Here is a 16,104-nt window from a genome sequence, read left to right as displayed (position 1 = left end):
CAGAAACCTTTTTTCATTTATTCACCCTGGTTCAAGAGATATCATTATTTTTCTGTTTTAAGAATATAGGTTATAATTAGAAATTGACATGGACTATAGATCACTATGAGCATAGAAATATGTACTGTAAATAGCAGTACCATGGAATTATGTCTCTATTTATGCATAAAGTAATGGAATTGTTATTATGTGTTTCCCGCGGTTACACCCGCGTCCCCGGGAACACCTTTCCATACCCGGATAAATTATAGCCTACCTAATCAAATCTTTCCTCTTTATAATATTAGTATAGACTCATAATTACCGTTATTGATAGTTATTATTATTTTAGTAATAGCAAGGGAAATAAAAAAAAAACAAAACATGAATAAACTATTTATTCTTCATAAAATATTTCGTCCAAAGATTGAGCTGGAGCACTCACATTGTTGAAGCGGCCCCAGCTTAAATACCACAATACTGTCATAGTATGAGCACAACACCCTACCGTACGGTTACCCACTAGACAGTTACAATAGTAAGCAATGATACTTTCTAAAGAATTTGCCCGATCTTCATCTCTACTTATCAACAAATAAGAGTAATATGTTTTATGGCTCACATGGCGGGACTTAATTCTAGTCCTAATTAAATAATTATTTTGACCCAATATTAAGGGCAAATCCTCTTCCAAGACATCATTGCTTACTTCAACATTATAAGTACCATTACTTCTTATGTGCTCCCCATAATAGGATCTAGCCTGTTTTAATTGGTAAGATCCCAATGCAAATCTTCTTAAATCATCTAAAGTTAATCTTGGAAAATGATCTAAATGGGGAGCATTGCTGTCTATGTTTTGGAAAACCGTACGTCTCCTATTGATGTTATCCCTTCGAATAAATTCCCCCAAATAATTACTACTGTTTAATCTCGCCTGAGCAATTTGCACATACTCTGCAGCGTCAGGTCTATCTTCAATTGTTGGGTGGAATTTATTCAAAAGGGCACAAACAATTTTAAAATCATCCATAAGGTGTGTTGATGCTCTGTTAAAATATTCTTGTCGAAACAGTTTGTAGTCTCTTTTGATGCGACCATTTACAATTTCAACTACCCATCTACACATAGTCACACACCTAGACTTGTTTGCTTGGTCAGTGGTCAATTGAAATTCACCTTCCAATAATGACTCAGGCATGTATGTTTTATAATTATAGCTTTGGAGTTCAGGGATCACGTCTCTAAATCCCCTATCCAATATAAAGACATCCCCCTGTCTAAAAAATGAGCGCATTGGACCACTTTCATTACGAAATAGATCACTCATGATTGTCGAGTCATTTTTTGTTGCTTCATATGGTCCAATGCACTCTAAAATATATCCATCACAACATGTGATTAAAAAGGGTTTAACCAAATTATTATATTTGTGTAGACTATATGTCTGTTTCTGATATTTGTAGTTACTACTACTCTGTACATAAACATATGTACCATCACATATGACAATAGCAGGTTTAGAATCTGGAGCCATGCTACTGTCTCCGAATAGACCTTCAGGAATAGTCCTGTTACGTGAGGCCACATTTTGTATATTAGTGTGATTAACTCCCAAATGCATTGGTACAAAATGTTCTTTTAAACATTCCCTAACAATGTTCATTTTTTTTTCTAATGTAGATCGTGGCAATTGAAAAAGAGTTGCCAGTCTTTGGTTGCTGTCCCCTGTCCTAAGTTTAACAAGAAATGTGCTTAATGCAAGGCTAGGATTTCTAACCTTATTATGTAAAGTAGGAAGGCTATTTAATATTTCATTAAACTGCATCTCTGTAAGTCCCAGCCAATAATGGCGTAAATGTGCATCCATTGCTGCAATATTATTAAAATCTAAACTTCTTTGAGAAGCTCTTTCCAGTATGGAAAATATATCATCAACTTGAAAGCTAGTAAAGTCATTTAGGTTGGTAGTCAGTTCATCCCACTGATTGCTATATAAATGGTGATGACAGATTCTAGCATTTAAAGGTATATATATATTGTACTGCAATAACAACAGTTCCTTTATAGTCATAGGTACTAAAGACGTTCATCATTATCACAGCCTACAAACATACAGTGACGAGAAGCTGCAGCAACTCGTTTATACTTTTGTGAGTTAATCTTAGATTGAACTCGTAATGCTTGTTGTGGTTGAGATGTTGGAGCTGGCATTGGAGGTGGTTCAGGTATCTCGGGGTCTTCTAATGAAGATAGAGCTGCATCCATGACCCTTGCAGGTCTGTTTGAATCTTGAACCTCCAAACGTCTCGTCTCCCGAGTTGCTGCTAACCAGCAAGGAATGCACACTTTTTGTAAATGTGGAACCTAAAATGAAATAGTTGGTATTAGTGAATATCAGAATAGGTACCAAACCCTATATTGTTATTGTGCAAGCATATGAATAAAAATAGCATCAATTAGAAATAAACTATGCAGCATTTTTTCTGAAACATTATTTAGAAAATGTTAAACACAATTGCAGGGTATGAGATCTCAGGTTCAGTTCCAGGATTGGGTTTCTGGGTATTTCCATTAAGATTTCATGAGTAGTAACCAGAAGAGCCTGGAATACTGGGTTTGTGCCTGGTTGATTGCATGGTCTCACCGTTATTACTTAGAACATAACTGACAAAATGTATTGTGTACTGTTAGGTACACCTCTGCCTAATCGTCGTCACGCTTGTGATTGGGGATTATAGGCGTGATGATACAGAATGTTATTAAATAATACTCACCAGATGTGCTAAAGTCCATCTTAAAATCATGCTACGTTGTGGACAGTCTAACTCAACTCTGTGGGTTCTCCGACTTGCAACAGAGATACCACATCCATAACAAACATTTAAGTGACCATATGCAGGTGATATATCCTCGTGGGATCCAGTTATATTTGACAATATCCTTTCTTGCAACAGCAAATAACATTCAATACATAGGATATCATCTGACGTTACCTGGAAAAGATTATATTCTATACTATTCTATATTTATAACTGCTTAAACTTGTAAATACATAAACTCTCATAAAGAACTAAGTTTACAGTGCTAAGTTTACTCTAATCAAATGTTATTTTGAGTTTGCATAATGCATTTAACCACTATATTTATATTGTCCACAATAATTATTATTGTTTATGCACACGATAACTTACAGGTGTAGGCGTTGTCCAAGTTCGTAGAAGAACTGTCATTTGCTCGTTCAACTCCTCAACTGTATACCGGCGTAAATTAGACGCTAGTAAAGGGAACAGTTAATACAGCGTCGGTAAGACAGGCGGTGTGCCCGACTTCTGGCTGGGGTAGACATAGTTCTGACAAAACAGTTCGGGAGTTCAATATCACACAAGGATTTCACTAAGAGTCAAATTGTTCTCCAAGAATAGCACTTTATCTCACAAAGAACAGCACAAACAAGAGTCAAGCACTTAGAGTCAATATCTCACAAAGAGGAGTCAATTATCTCACAAAACATAAAGTAAGTACGCGAGGAACTTATTAGCTCAACTCGGTGGTAGCAGAAAGGCACGTATCGTAAATAATAACTAAGTAAATACGGAATTCAAAACTCAACGTATTATACAAAGCAATCACGAACACACAACGAACGAACGTCAAAGTGATGTGACATGCGCAAGTAAATGTTGCCAGAGCAATTATATTTAATCATTAATAAATCGATTTAAGTTTTTAAATTACGTAAGGCTTTTATTTTAATTTAAAATCGCTCTTATCTTATCTATCTTATCTTATCTGTTCAACAATATAGACTTATCATGAATATAGTTAGAATAATAATTAAAAATAATTGTATTTTTTTATTTTTAATAACTGTTTTGTTTTGATATCGATTACTCTATTGATTAAAATACGTAATTTTCAATAGTTATTTGATATCTGGCAACTTTTTTTTGTTTACCAATCAAACGGATGTCGACGTAATGTTTAACTATTAATTAATTTTAACTTTATTCCCAGGGTGAAAGAAATTGTATAAAAAATAATTTGGAAACAAAAAAATAAACAATATTTTTAGGTTATTATTCCATTCAGGCACACGATACCACAAAAGGGACCTGCCCCGTGGCAATCTCCTTTATGTGAATCCAGCACAGGTTATCTGCTGCGGGTTGTTCGAAAGAGATATCGCGGCCCTGGTACATAAAGGCCTACGACGAAACACGACGGTTTTTAGTCAGTAAGAGTCTGACACTCCCTCACCGCTGCTAACCCACAGCGGGAGGGTTCATTCGATGATGAAAAAAAAAAGCACAGGTTATCTCTGGATTTTTTTTATTTACCTTGGCAAAAGAACGACCAACTCTACTTTGCCCTCGAGTACCAGCACCGTACTGAGGCTCGTAGCACCGCTTTTGAATCTTGGCCATGTCCTATTCATGGATAACTGGTTCAACTCTCCATCACTAGCAAGGTTTTTGAAAAGGCGAAAAACGGATTGCGTTGGCACATTACGTGCGTGCCGGAAAAACGTGCCCATTGCCGTTCAAAAAGCTAAGCTAGTGGAAGGGGAATACATGGGACGCCAATGTGGTGACCTCATGGTAATGGCTTACCAAGACCGTAAGCGGTTGACCTGTTTATCCACGTATCATGACATGGCTCAAATTCAAACTGCTGCCAAGCCAGGCCGAATTTCGGTCTATAAGCCCAAGCTTATAGACGATTATAATCGAGGGATGGGTGGCGTTGATCGTTTAGAGTAGACCAAATGCTTGAGCTCTATTTAGTAGAGCGAAAGCAGTGCATCAAATGGAACAGGAAATTATTTAAACGATTTCTTAACATTTCTATCCAGAATATCCGTATTCTTGTTGAGAAATCGACTGGGAAAGCGCACCAGGCTCTACAGTTTCGTCTAAAACTCTTAGAAGCTATTGCTAACAAACATCTACTCCACGTCCCAACGGCTCGTTCAGAAGCTACTTCTAGACGACGTCCCACGTATCCACTCGGTCGTCTGACGGAGCGGCATTTTATTCAGCGCATTGGAAATAAAGAGTATGCCGACAAAGGTCGGACATCACGTCGAAAATGCGAGTGGTGTGCCGAAAGAAGGGGAACCAGTTTGAAAACCACCTATGAGTGTGCTGAATGTGGCATGGCGTTATGTTTAGATTTTTGCTTTAAAGAGTACCATACTGAACCATATTTTTTTTTACCTCATTAGATTTTCAACAAAATTTCATCAAAATCGTTGGTTGCGTTACCCGAATCCCCTGCATACAATATTTCATGAAAATCGTTTGTGCCATTACTCGAATACTCTGTATACAAAATTTCATGAAAATCGGCTATTGGCAATAAATTCCTGTTCCATTGGACAGTATTTTTAAATATTGTTTTTTGGCATTGTTTGATGATGAATGAAAGGAGATGAATAAAAGAAAAGGATGATCGTGCAGGGTATGAACGGTGTACCTCGGTCTGTCCATCCCTTTTATGTCTTTTGTCATTGTGCGTTTCTTCTTCAACCGTAAATAGGTATATTATTCTCATAATATTGTAAGAATCGAACGAACATAAAAATAGAAAAAGAAACATTTCTTTGGGTGATGTATACAGTCATTGGTTTATTTGCTACTACAGAGTTCCAATTTTTACAGGGCCTGTTAAAAAAAAGAATTCGCCTCACCATGAATTCTGGCGAAAAGCCAAAAAAGTAATAAACACTGTAAAATATGTAAAGAACAATAAATTGGGTGATAAGATTCAATTGACGGAGACAGTTGTGCCATCGATTACAAATTTAATGAAAACTATAGAGGGTATGGAATATCTCTGGAAAGTGTTGTCTAATAAATAGGGTTTAGATGCAATGTTGACTAGAAATTTCAACCAAGACCCCATTGAAAATTTCTTTGAGGATATCAGGAGTTTTGGGGTACGAAATATTGCCCCAAACACTATTGCCTTCGAAGGGGCATTTAAAGCTCTAATGTTAAAGGAGAATGCCCGTTTTGTTAGGAGATTTGGGCCCCCAGAAAAAAATTGCGTGCCATGGCGGTTTTAACTTTATTTTGAAGAACGACAATTACCTTTTCAGACCCTGAAAACAATTTATAATTTTTCACCCTAGTTTCCGAGAATTATTGATTTTTTTCTGATGAAGAAATTGAGGTTATTAGACAATATTTTTTCAAAAACAATTTGCGTTAAAACAATAAAATATTTTTAGTATTAATATTGATTCCCAAATGAAATAAAAACATCAGATATCATCTTTTCTTGCTAAATAATATGTTAAACTGTTAACTTGCAGTCAGCGGAAGTAGGTTTTGCTGGCACCAGTAGAAATAAATATACTTAGGGCTAAATTGGTTGGAGGAGCATGTGGCTACGTTACAACAACCACAAGGAGATATCTTAAGTTAAGCTACTTGGTCAGATTGCACTTGGGTGACCATCCATTACAAACTTCAGCTGGGTGGCTGCTAGTACTTACATTTAAACTGCTGATTCTGGGTGCATTATTTATACTTGTTATGAGTAGCTAGAATCCAGCAAGTGTGACAACCACTTACCAAGAGGTAACATGTTATAACCCAGTGTATCGGGTATGGAGGTCAGATGGGCAATCACTCTTTGAGCAATACTGTATTCAGCGGCATCGGTTAGACTAAAAGCCGACCCCAAGATTGTTGGCAAACTGGTAGGTACCTAGTATATACGAGTATGTATGACATATATGACAGCATCTCCTGCAAGCGACATAGTAAAATCACTGCCCTGCTACTTAGTAAGATCGCTGTGCCATCTATGATTAGCTGTAGTTTATTTTAGAAAGGGCTTAATTATAAAGGAGTTTAAAATATAGTAAATGCTATACAGATGTTTAATAAGAAAAAACACAACCAATTAAAATAATAAACATTTATTCTTCAAGGAATATGTTGTCTAGAAATTGTGCTGGAGCGCTTATATCATTAAAGCCGTGGCAGTGGTGGTGGTACAGGAATCATCATATCTGTAATTATGTTTCCATCCATGGTACCAGTCTCCGGTGCAGACTCCACAGTGTGTTGGCTACTGCCAGCAACGGGTTGCCTCCGGACTTGTCTTGATGCAGCCGCCCAACAAGGAACACAAACTCGTTCCAAATGCAACACCTAATAACAAAAATATTATATTTAGATACTTGATATTCATTAATATTTAATTAGTTCAACACACATACATATGCATTCATACATTAAGTTTAAATAAATAAGAATAAACACTTACGTGATGTACTGGTGTCCATCTTAGTATAACATTCCTTTGAGGAACTATCTTGACTGACTCTATGAGTTTTGCGACTTGCTATTGACAAGCCACATGCGTAGCATATGTTTAGGTGTCCACGAGCAGGGGATACAAGTGACAGATTTGAGTTAGATGCTGTCTGGTTTTGTAATAATACAAAACATTTCACACACAGGATATCATCAGAAGATATCTGGAAAAAATGACAAAATAAAATGTAAGGTAGTTTAGACAGTTTAGAGACGTGTGAAATCCACAAACATAATAAAACAAACTTACCAATGTAGGTGTTACCCAGGATCTTAGAAGGATAAGCATTGGTTCATCTATTTCTTCAATTTAACGTCTACGCAGATTAGGCGCTATACGTAAAGAGCAATTAACACACCGGCGAGACAAAGAGTAGTTTACTCGACTTCTACCAGGTGCAGACATTTTTCCGGAGTAAAACAACAATATCACTAAAAACAAGAGTCCAATGCTCACGAGTCAATGTGCTCACTTATCATTAAGAAAAGAGTCCAATATCTAAAAAAAAACCACTGGAGGCACGAAAACGATCAGCTCGACAGTTTTTACGCAAATTGTAACGATCAGAAGCAAATACGGAGGAATAAATTCAACTCTACGCATAACATAACAACCGGCACGAAAACAATTTGAATGACGTATTGATTTGACAGATAGACTCGCGTTCCGAAGTAGATGTTACCATGTTAAATATTTTGTTAATCGATTTCCTAAATCGATTTGTTATAAATAATATCATTTACTAATTATTGTGTTATTGTTGTATTCCATGTATGGTGTTAGGTGTAACCGTTTTATAGATATAGTTTAGTGGTGACTTTTGTTAGTGTTGATATTTTATTGTTTGTGCAACAGTTATAAACAGTTTTTCTTTCTTCTTTTCTTGTTTACTATTTACGAGTGCATACTTAATATATATACTTGTACATTTTGATATAAGAGAAAAATGTTATATATTATATCGATATTTTCAATCGATCACCTCGTTCATTTAAATGAGATAGTCTGTCGTCTACCTGGCAACATTCAGGTTAAGTTTTAATGGCGGAACTAGCTTAGATTCAATAAAATAAATATTAATTATGTTTTTCAATGCTAGGGTACAAGAAATTCTGAAAAAAAATAGTTAGTTTTATAAAATTAGGACTTGATTTTTAATAATAAAATATTCTTGACACTCTATCACAAATAAGGGGCCCAACGGGTGGCAATGTCCTTTCTACAGTAAAAAAATTTGTTTTGTGGTGATACCGTGACCGTTTTTAATTCTTTTTTCCTTCATTATATATAAGAATAGCAATAATGAAAACGCAAAAGAGGTGAAAATTAGACTACAGAAGAAAAGGTTAGTTTATCACTGTGTGGAACATTTTACTGACTAATGACTAGTTAAAAGATGCATAAAAATTGTGCGGGGCAAACCCTCGAAGCTTGAGTGCTGCCTAGACAGACAGGACAGGTTACGAGATAAATTGCCGCAGGTCGAACTTTGCCATGCCATACAGTGTGTATGTATGTAACAACCATAATATGTACCTACATACATATGTTATCTAAATTACTTTCATTGAAACAAATTTCTGCGCCAGCTTGTTGCCGAGTCGGCTAAAATTCTGGAAGATAAGTCGACCAAAACAAACATAAATGTTTGTCAAAAAGTCGTGAATGGAAAAATGTGACAAATAAGTAGGAAGCGACTTTATGCCTTTTTATAACTTTAGTGCGATATCGTTACGATGATGTTTAAAATTAAGGTTTTTTAAGATTGAATGAATTAACTGGGAAAACCCGCACAGATGCGGAATTAAAATTGGCCTGGAAGAGGATGAAATTGGCTGCCAAGGCCAACTTATCTCTTCACAGGAGAGAGCAGTTGCAGACTGGAGGCGGCAATAAGCCCCCATCACTATCTCCAGAGGACCTAGCAGTCTTGGCGATTGCTCCTCTTGATTTTATGATACAAGTCAATGACTATGACAGCGATGCAATGGTATGTCAATAAATAATATATGTTTCATGCATTTCACCGCCGCACGGTGGATTAAAAATCGGCTGTAGAAGACATAGGATCACGATGTCTTAAATGTTATTTTTTTTGCTGGAAATGCCTTCTGCTGTCTCTGCTGATCATTACTGTTCTATAAAATGTCATATGAAGTAATTGTGTGCACAAATGAAAGAGTTATAATGTTATAAGAAAAAAAAATATGGAGCTGACATGAAAAATGAGGATATCTCTGGAATCGCAAGGTTGGTCGTTATATCCTTGCACTCTTTTATAGTACTATTTATTTGTGAATTTTTGACATAATATCGCGGCATCACGTGCGATTTTTTTTAAAATCGTCAAAATTAAGAAATTTAAAATGTTTGTGATATGTACATTTTAATGCTTAAATATGACTATACCAAGTATAACTTACAAGTATGAAGACATATGGTACATCAATATTTGATCCGGGAAAAGGACATGGTGTCCAGATCTAATTCGTTTCTACAGATTTTTTTCCATAACAATGAATTGTTGAATACACCACCATCACTTATTCTTCCTTGGCTTCCTATGTCGGCAAATATAAATTTATAATTGCTATCCACTAGTGCCATTAGAATAATGCTAAAAGTCTTTTCATAGTTATAAAACTCGGTTCCACTGTGATAAGGATTTTCCATTACGATATGCTTCCCGTCTATTGACCCGATACAGTGTGGAAATTTTCTTCTGAATCCTTGTTCGATATCTAACCAACCGTCCGCTGTTGAAATAATAATAGCATATATTAGCATTCAATTAATTAAAATACCTTTTTTACAGACACCATCAACGTCATCACCATCAGAATCACATGATTCACAAATACCAAAGGAACCTTTTGAAAATGAAACGACACCGGAACTACATGAAACTATCGACAACGGAAGAACTTATAGCGAAGTGATGGAAACATTACAATCGCCAAGGACTCCAACCTCAGGCCTCTGCCTCGAATATTGCGGGCAGCGGGGCGGCAGCGGCGGCGGCGCGGGAGCGGCAGGATCTTACGCGTATAATCAAATGGACCAGCCCTCGAATACAGCGGCGCGGGAGCGGGGCGGGCGCGGGCAACACGCAAGAGCTCAACAAATTCTTCTATGAACTCCCTGTAAACGAAAAACAAATTATGTATTTTAGAGCCCTGGAAGTGTGAAATACATCGTACTTAAAACTAATATTGAAAATAGGTCTGCGTCAGGATCCCTGTCACAACTTTCCGATCATCTCGAAATACATATAAAGAGTTGCTACCTAAATGCTACCAGCTACCATTAGTTGCTACCCTCGTGGTTTTGAAGAAATTCAGCATCTAAAGGTGACAGCCATTCTGATATCAGAATGGCTGTCACTTTTCCCAGTGTGAAGAAACGGCACAAAAATAACACATAACACATAACTGCAGAAAATGCTATTGTACCAATTGGAAGTCTTTCGGAAGAAGCTTAAGAGGCCCGAAACAAAGACTTTAGGAGGTTCAGAGAACACCATTCGAGGAAAAAGATATCCTCAATATGCTTATCGTCTCTTCTGATCCTCTAGTTTCTTTCACAAGACCAAAATTAGATGCCCACAAGCGGCAGACATGCTTTAAGGAAACAGTAGAAATATTGAAACTTCAGGATCAGGAAGCTCCGACAGAGTTCTTAGAAGTTATACCTATTGTAGAGCCTGATTCTAAAGTGGATTCTGATAGTGACGAAGTATAAAATAAGTTTTATTGTTTATGTTAGGTTAGGTTAAGTTCATATTTTTTTTAATAATTTGCTTTTATTTTTAATCATACAATAGTTTACCATTTATTATTATTGACTAATGATCACGTTTATCTAATTACCTTCATTATGGTACGTATCCTTTTAACAGGTACGTAGGTATTAAGTTTTATTAATCATTAGCTAATGTGGACTTGAGGCATTAGTCTAGATTACATTATTATGTCACTAAGTTCGGTATCTTATACTCTCCGAACCCACGCGCTGGTCGTAGGCTACCAGCCGAGACGGAGAACTTGGTTAAAGATTTTTATCTACAAGAAGACATTAGCCGCATAATGCCTGGTAAAAAAGATTTTATATCTGTTAAATTAGACGATGGAAAAAGAACGCACATACAGAAACAGCTCCTTCTCTGTAACATTGACGAACTTTATCAGAGGTTTAAAGATGAATACCCTAACATCAAGGGAGGCTTAACAAAGTTTTTTACACTAAAACCCATACAATGTATCCTCGCAGGCGACTCCGGAACTAGATTGAGAACCAGGACTAGATTGTTTACCCATTGAGTGGGTTTATTTACTTTCTCAATAACTCCCATTGATTCCATTTTTGTTAGTTCCTCTCTTAATTCAGGCAATAATGAAAAGGGAACCCGACGTGCAGCTTGAGCAACAGGTACAACATTTACCTTTAGTTGTATTTTCACCAAGCCCGGTAAGCAACCAAGACCACCATCAAATAGTTCACTGAAATTGGATTTTAAACTCCTTAAACCCTTGCTCAGCATGTTGCTGTCACTCTGTTCAACAGAGTCTCAGCGCTGGTTTTCAGCAAAAGCCGAAAGCTGACGTGTTAACGTCCGCCGGCAATTTAAATAATATATATTAAAAATAAAACAATAATATTATTAAAATAAATACAATAAATTATGAATTAAAATAGGAAGAATTAATAGTTGGGTAGTCCCTTTTTCGCCCGTATTGTCAAAAATGCTTAACGCCCATATAAACGTAGAGGCTAGCAGCTCAGTGCGCGCTACCAAATATATATATGTAAATACATAAACAAAGGTAGCGACCAAGCTATTTTTAATTTCAAAAACACCGATGCTGCTTATCCCATAAATGAAGTCCAAACGTACTAGTCTGGTCGTTATGTTAGCAGCAACGAAGCCGTGTGGCGGCTTTTAGCCTTCCCGTTACACGAAAGGCACCCGACAGTCACACACCTGACTGTACACTTGGAAAATGGTGAACGTGTCTATTTTACTGCAAACAATTTCCAAGAGATAATAACCTCTGCTCCAAAAACAACACTCACCGCTTTTTTTGAGCTCTGCACAAGAGATGAATTTGCAAGGACGCTATGGAAGGACTACGCAAGGAGGGAATGGAAACGACGAATCCAAGGAGTTCCGGTCCAGAATTGGCCTGGTGTCAAATCTGGAGAAGCCTTAGGCCGAGTTTACACGGTTCACGTTACCAATATGGAGTGTTTTTGTCTGAGAATACTGTTACACCACGTGCGGGGGCCAACTTCTTTTGCAGATCTCAAAAAGCTAAATGATGAAGAATTCTCGACATTTAGAGAGGCATGTGAGGCAAGAGGACTATTAGAGAACGATAATCATTGGGATCTAAAATGATGCTAAAAATGACCTCCCTATTTCGAACCATACTTAGAAAGTACATACAAACTTAGAAAAGTTGCATTGGTACTTGCCTGACCTGGGATCGAACCCGCGCCCTCATACTTGAGAGGTTGGTCCTTTACCCACTAGGCCACCACGACTTTTTTTTATTCCTTCAGTTAAGTTTTCAAATTCGCAGTCCTTTCCTAAGTTTATAAGTTTCTGGAAATAATCTTCAAGCGTTGAATTTCCTTGCGTAATTGTAAAGAATTCGTTTCGTATAATTATCAATGATTTTCTCGGAGCAAAGTATTCTGAAATTTTTTTAATGACTTCTTCCAACGTCTCATTTTCATTTTCTCCAAAAGTGTTATAAAGAAGAATGGCGAACTTGTATGTAAACTGGGACCCATTGATATAAGATTCGTACATAATTGAAACTTAGTACTACTTGTAGATCTATACAAAACTAACAAAAAAGCAAATGGATAATGAGTTGCAAAAGTTGGAAGAAAAAAGTTATGCAAGGTAGAAGATTATAACCTAAAATCTCTCAAACGAAAAGAATATTTGTGAACTAGGAACTTGGTGACCTGGTTTAAACTATAGATGAACGATGTCTTAAAGATCGCCTTCACTGTTTGTTCAGCGTAGGCATCCGATAAAAGTGTGGGCAGCGCAGATGCCGCGACTACCTACGTTGTGCAGGCGTCGCGTTGTCACGGCATCAGTGTAAGGGTGACAAATCAACATCGAGCTGTGCAGCTGAGCAGTTAAAAAACAGCACAGTCCAGTGCTGTTTTTTTAACTCGGCCGTCTCTAATATTTTAATGAGGATACAAACAAACCAAGCTGTGCAGCGCTGTGCGAGGCAAGCTCTATTTAGTTGACCAAACATAGCACAGCCTAGCAAAGTTCGATGTTGATTTGTCACCCTTAACTCTTGAGGGTTAATGCATACGCAGCATTAGCCCTGCAGGTGCCCGTCGCATGCACCGCGTAACTGCAGTAATGTACAATTGTGCGACTTCTGCGCCGCAGCGGAGAAGTCGCACGATTTTATTGTAGTGTCGTTACGTTAGCGCAGCGTGCCGCAACAACGTAGCGCAGGCGTCACGTTGTAGCTCAGCAGCAGTGTGTGTAAAAACATATAGGTGTTAAACTATTACATAAAAACATGTTTACTAAATGAAACAATATACTCCTTATTAAATACATCTTTTATTTACTTTTTATCACAACATAGAAGGAAGAGGATAATGAATTTATTAAGATTGTCCAAGAATGAAGCTGGCGCAGAAACATAGTTCTGGTGTCTGGCATGACCCATGTACCATAATATGCTCATGACATGAGAGACAACACCCTACTGTCCGAGTTCCTACAGGGCAATAGCAGTAATAACCTACTAAACCCATCTCTGCACTTTTTCAATTATCTGAGCATTTTCATCCAATACACGATGTCTTCGTAATCGTGCAATGTAATTGACACAACGCATTTTGCACGGTTAATAAGTCCAAATCACTTGTAAATCGGAATCCAAAGATAAATACGGTAGTCGTTGTGCAGAATAGTCAGTCCAAATAGAAAGTCGTCAAAAAGTAATCCACAAAATCGCATTCAAATCCTAAGTTAGCCGTTGGAAACAAAACCAAACATGGAATGACAGAACACAGCACTGACAGCAGCCTCTAGCCACAAACGTTCCAATTTGCGTTCGCACAAAAAAGGTTAGCAATACAACATGCTGGCGTTGTAATTATTATTCACTAAATGTGTACTTTGCTTATTCATTGTTGCTGTTTCTATTTTATTTTTAAGTAAAAAATACAAGAAAATAATAACTGCCAAACGTAGAACACGTAGAAACGTAGACGTCCACAAGTGTACGGCGATGAATCTACTTAACTATGAAGATAGGAACGTAATCAGTGACACACGATGCGTTCGCAAACTGCATGTTATCTAATTTTTAATAGATTTAGTTTATTTCTAACTTTTAATTCCCATGAGCTAAAAACTCAATATTTTTTATACAATCCTCTATCAAACTTGTTATTTAAATTCATATAGATTTGCGAATGAATGATCTTTAAATCATGTGGGTCCATTTTCGCCATTCTTCTTTCAATCCCTTTCGGTCCTATATAGTTAAGTAGAATATTTACCAATCGTTTTGGGTTTTCTTTTTCCATTCCGTGAGCCGTCAGATATATCTTCAATCGTTGCACCCACCACTGAAAATTTTTCGACAGGTTTCCCACAAAACACATTCGGAAGCGGCGGCATTCCACCCCACGCTGACACCATGTTATTTGCTGTGTTTTGTGTCATAATGGGTGTGATTAAACTTGATTAAATAACTTCCACTTGGTATTAAAACTTTTATTTATGTTCCACATGCTTTTACAATGAATTGACAGCTGCTAGTGCTGTGTGTTCAACATGAACGAAAAATGAATGACGGGACTAGTGACGTCCCTCAACAACCACAGACTGAAAAACACTGAACTTTCTGATTTTGAAACAATTCGACTTGTAGTTGACGGGTGTGCTGGCCAGAACAAAAACACCATCATGTTGGCTATGCTCTCAAAATGGTTGACAGAAGCTCCGCAAAACATTAAACAAATAGAGCTAGGGTTCCCAGTCGTCGGGCACTCTTATATACCACCTGACCGTGTTTTTGCTAAAATCGAGAAAGAAGTCCGTCGGCATGAAGTCATAAATAGCCAGTCAATAATAAATTATTTCATTACAAGAATATACGTGCATTCAAGCCCGCAGTCCGGAAGTTGTGATTGATACACCCGTGCATCAGAAAACACAATAAATATTGATTCTTTGCCTGATCTCTCTCCGGTCGTTTCGGATTGCTCCTCTGGTGCCGTTTCCGGTTAAACAACATTTTGGCGCGCTTGGCAGAGTCGTGCTGGTAAAACGAGACGATGATAGAAAAGTCCAGAGCGTAAAAGAAAAAAAGATGAAGTTGCAGAAAGTCAGACAAATAACGAAGTTACGGGGTGGTTTAGAATCTAAACTTAACTTTATCTAAAAGAATCCAAAATATAGTGACAGTTTTATCGGACATAAAAATAAAGCAGAAAATCGGGCATATTTAGATTGACGCAAATATGGTCCTTTTGCACTTAAAGAAATAAAACCCGATCATATTGTGAATGTAAAGTATATAACATAAAGTAAAAATATAAAAAGCTCCAAAATGCTTAAAAAACAATAAAATCTGAGCGTACGGGGTTGATCGAAACTGGAACAACTAAGATGAATAAATCACCGTCTCCTAATCTCATCACCGTCTCCAGCTTCAGACACGATTGGGGTGCAAGTTGTAGTACGGAGCCCAAGCAAAATACTCCTTTGATTTATTACAAAGTCAATGATTTCGT

General features: G+C 37.1%; 2 long non-coding RNA genes across 2 annotated transcripts; both read right to left on the bottom strand.

The window, feature by feature from the left end:
• Positions 1–362: 362 nt before the first annotated feature.
• LOC126055662 (uncharacterized) lies at positions 363–3,329 on the bottom strand. The gene is made up of 2 exons (XR_010277627.1): positions 2,757–3,329; positions 363–2,346 (listed from the first exon to the last, which is right to left on the bottom strand). It is a non-coding gene; the product is annotated as an uncharacterized LOC126055662 (long non-coding RNA).
• Positions 3,330–6,293: 2,964 nt separating this feature from the next.
• LOC135118527 (uncharacterized) lies at positions 6,294–7,993 on the bottom strand. Its single transcript, XR_010277646.1, has 3 exons — positions 7,561–7,993; positions 7,261–7,474; positions 6,294–7,145 (listed from the first exon to the last, which is right to left on the bottom strand). It is a non-coding gene; the product is annotated as an uncharacterized LOC135118527 (long non-coding RNA).
• Between the last annotated feature and the right edge of the window lie 8,111 nt (positions 7,994–16,104).

This window comes from Helicoverpa armigera, chromosome 23 (assembly GCF_030705265.1).
Source record: "Helicoverpa armigera isolate CAAS_96S chromosome 23, ASM3070526v1, whole genome shotgun sequence".
NCBI classification, from domain to species: domain Eukaryota; kingdom Metazoa; phylum Arthropoda; class Insecta; order Lepidoptera; family Noctuidae; genus Helicoverpa; species Helicoverpa armigera.
The sequence above is the reverse complement of the archived record's forward strand: the minus strand, read 5'-3'. Positions and strand labels throughout refer to the sequence as shown.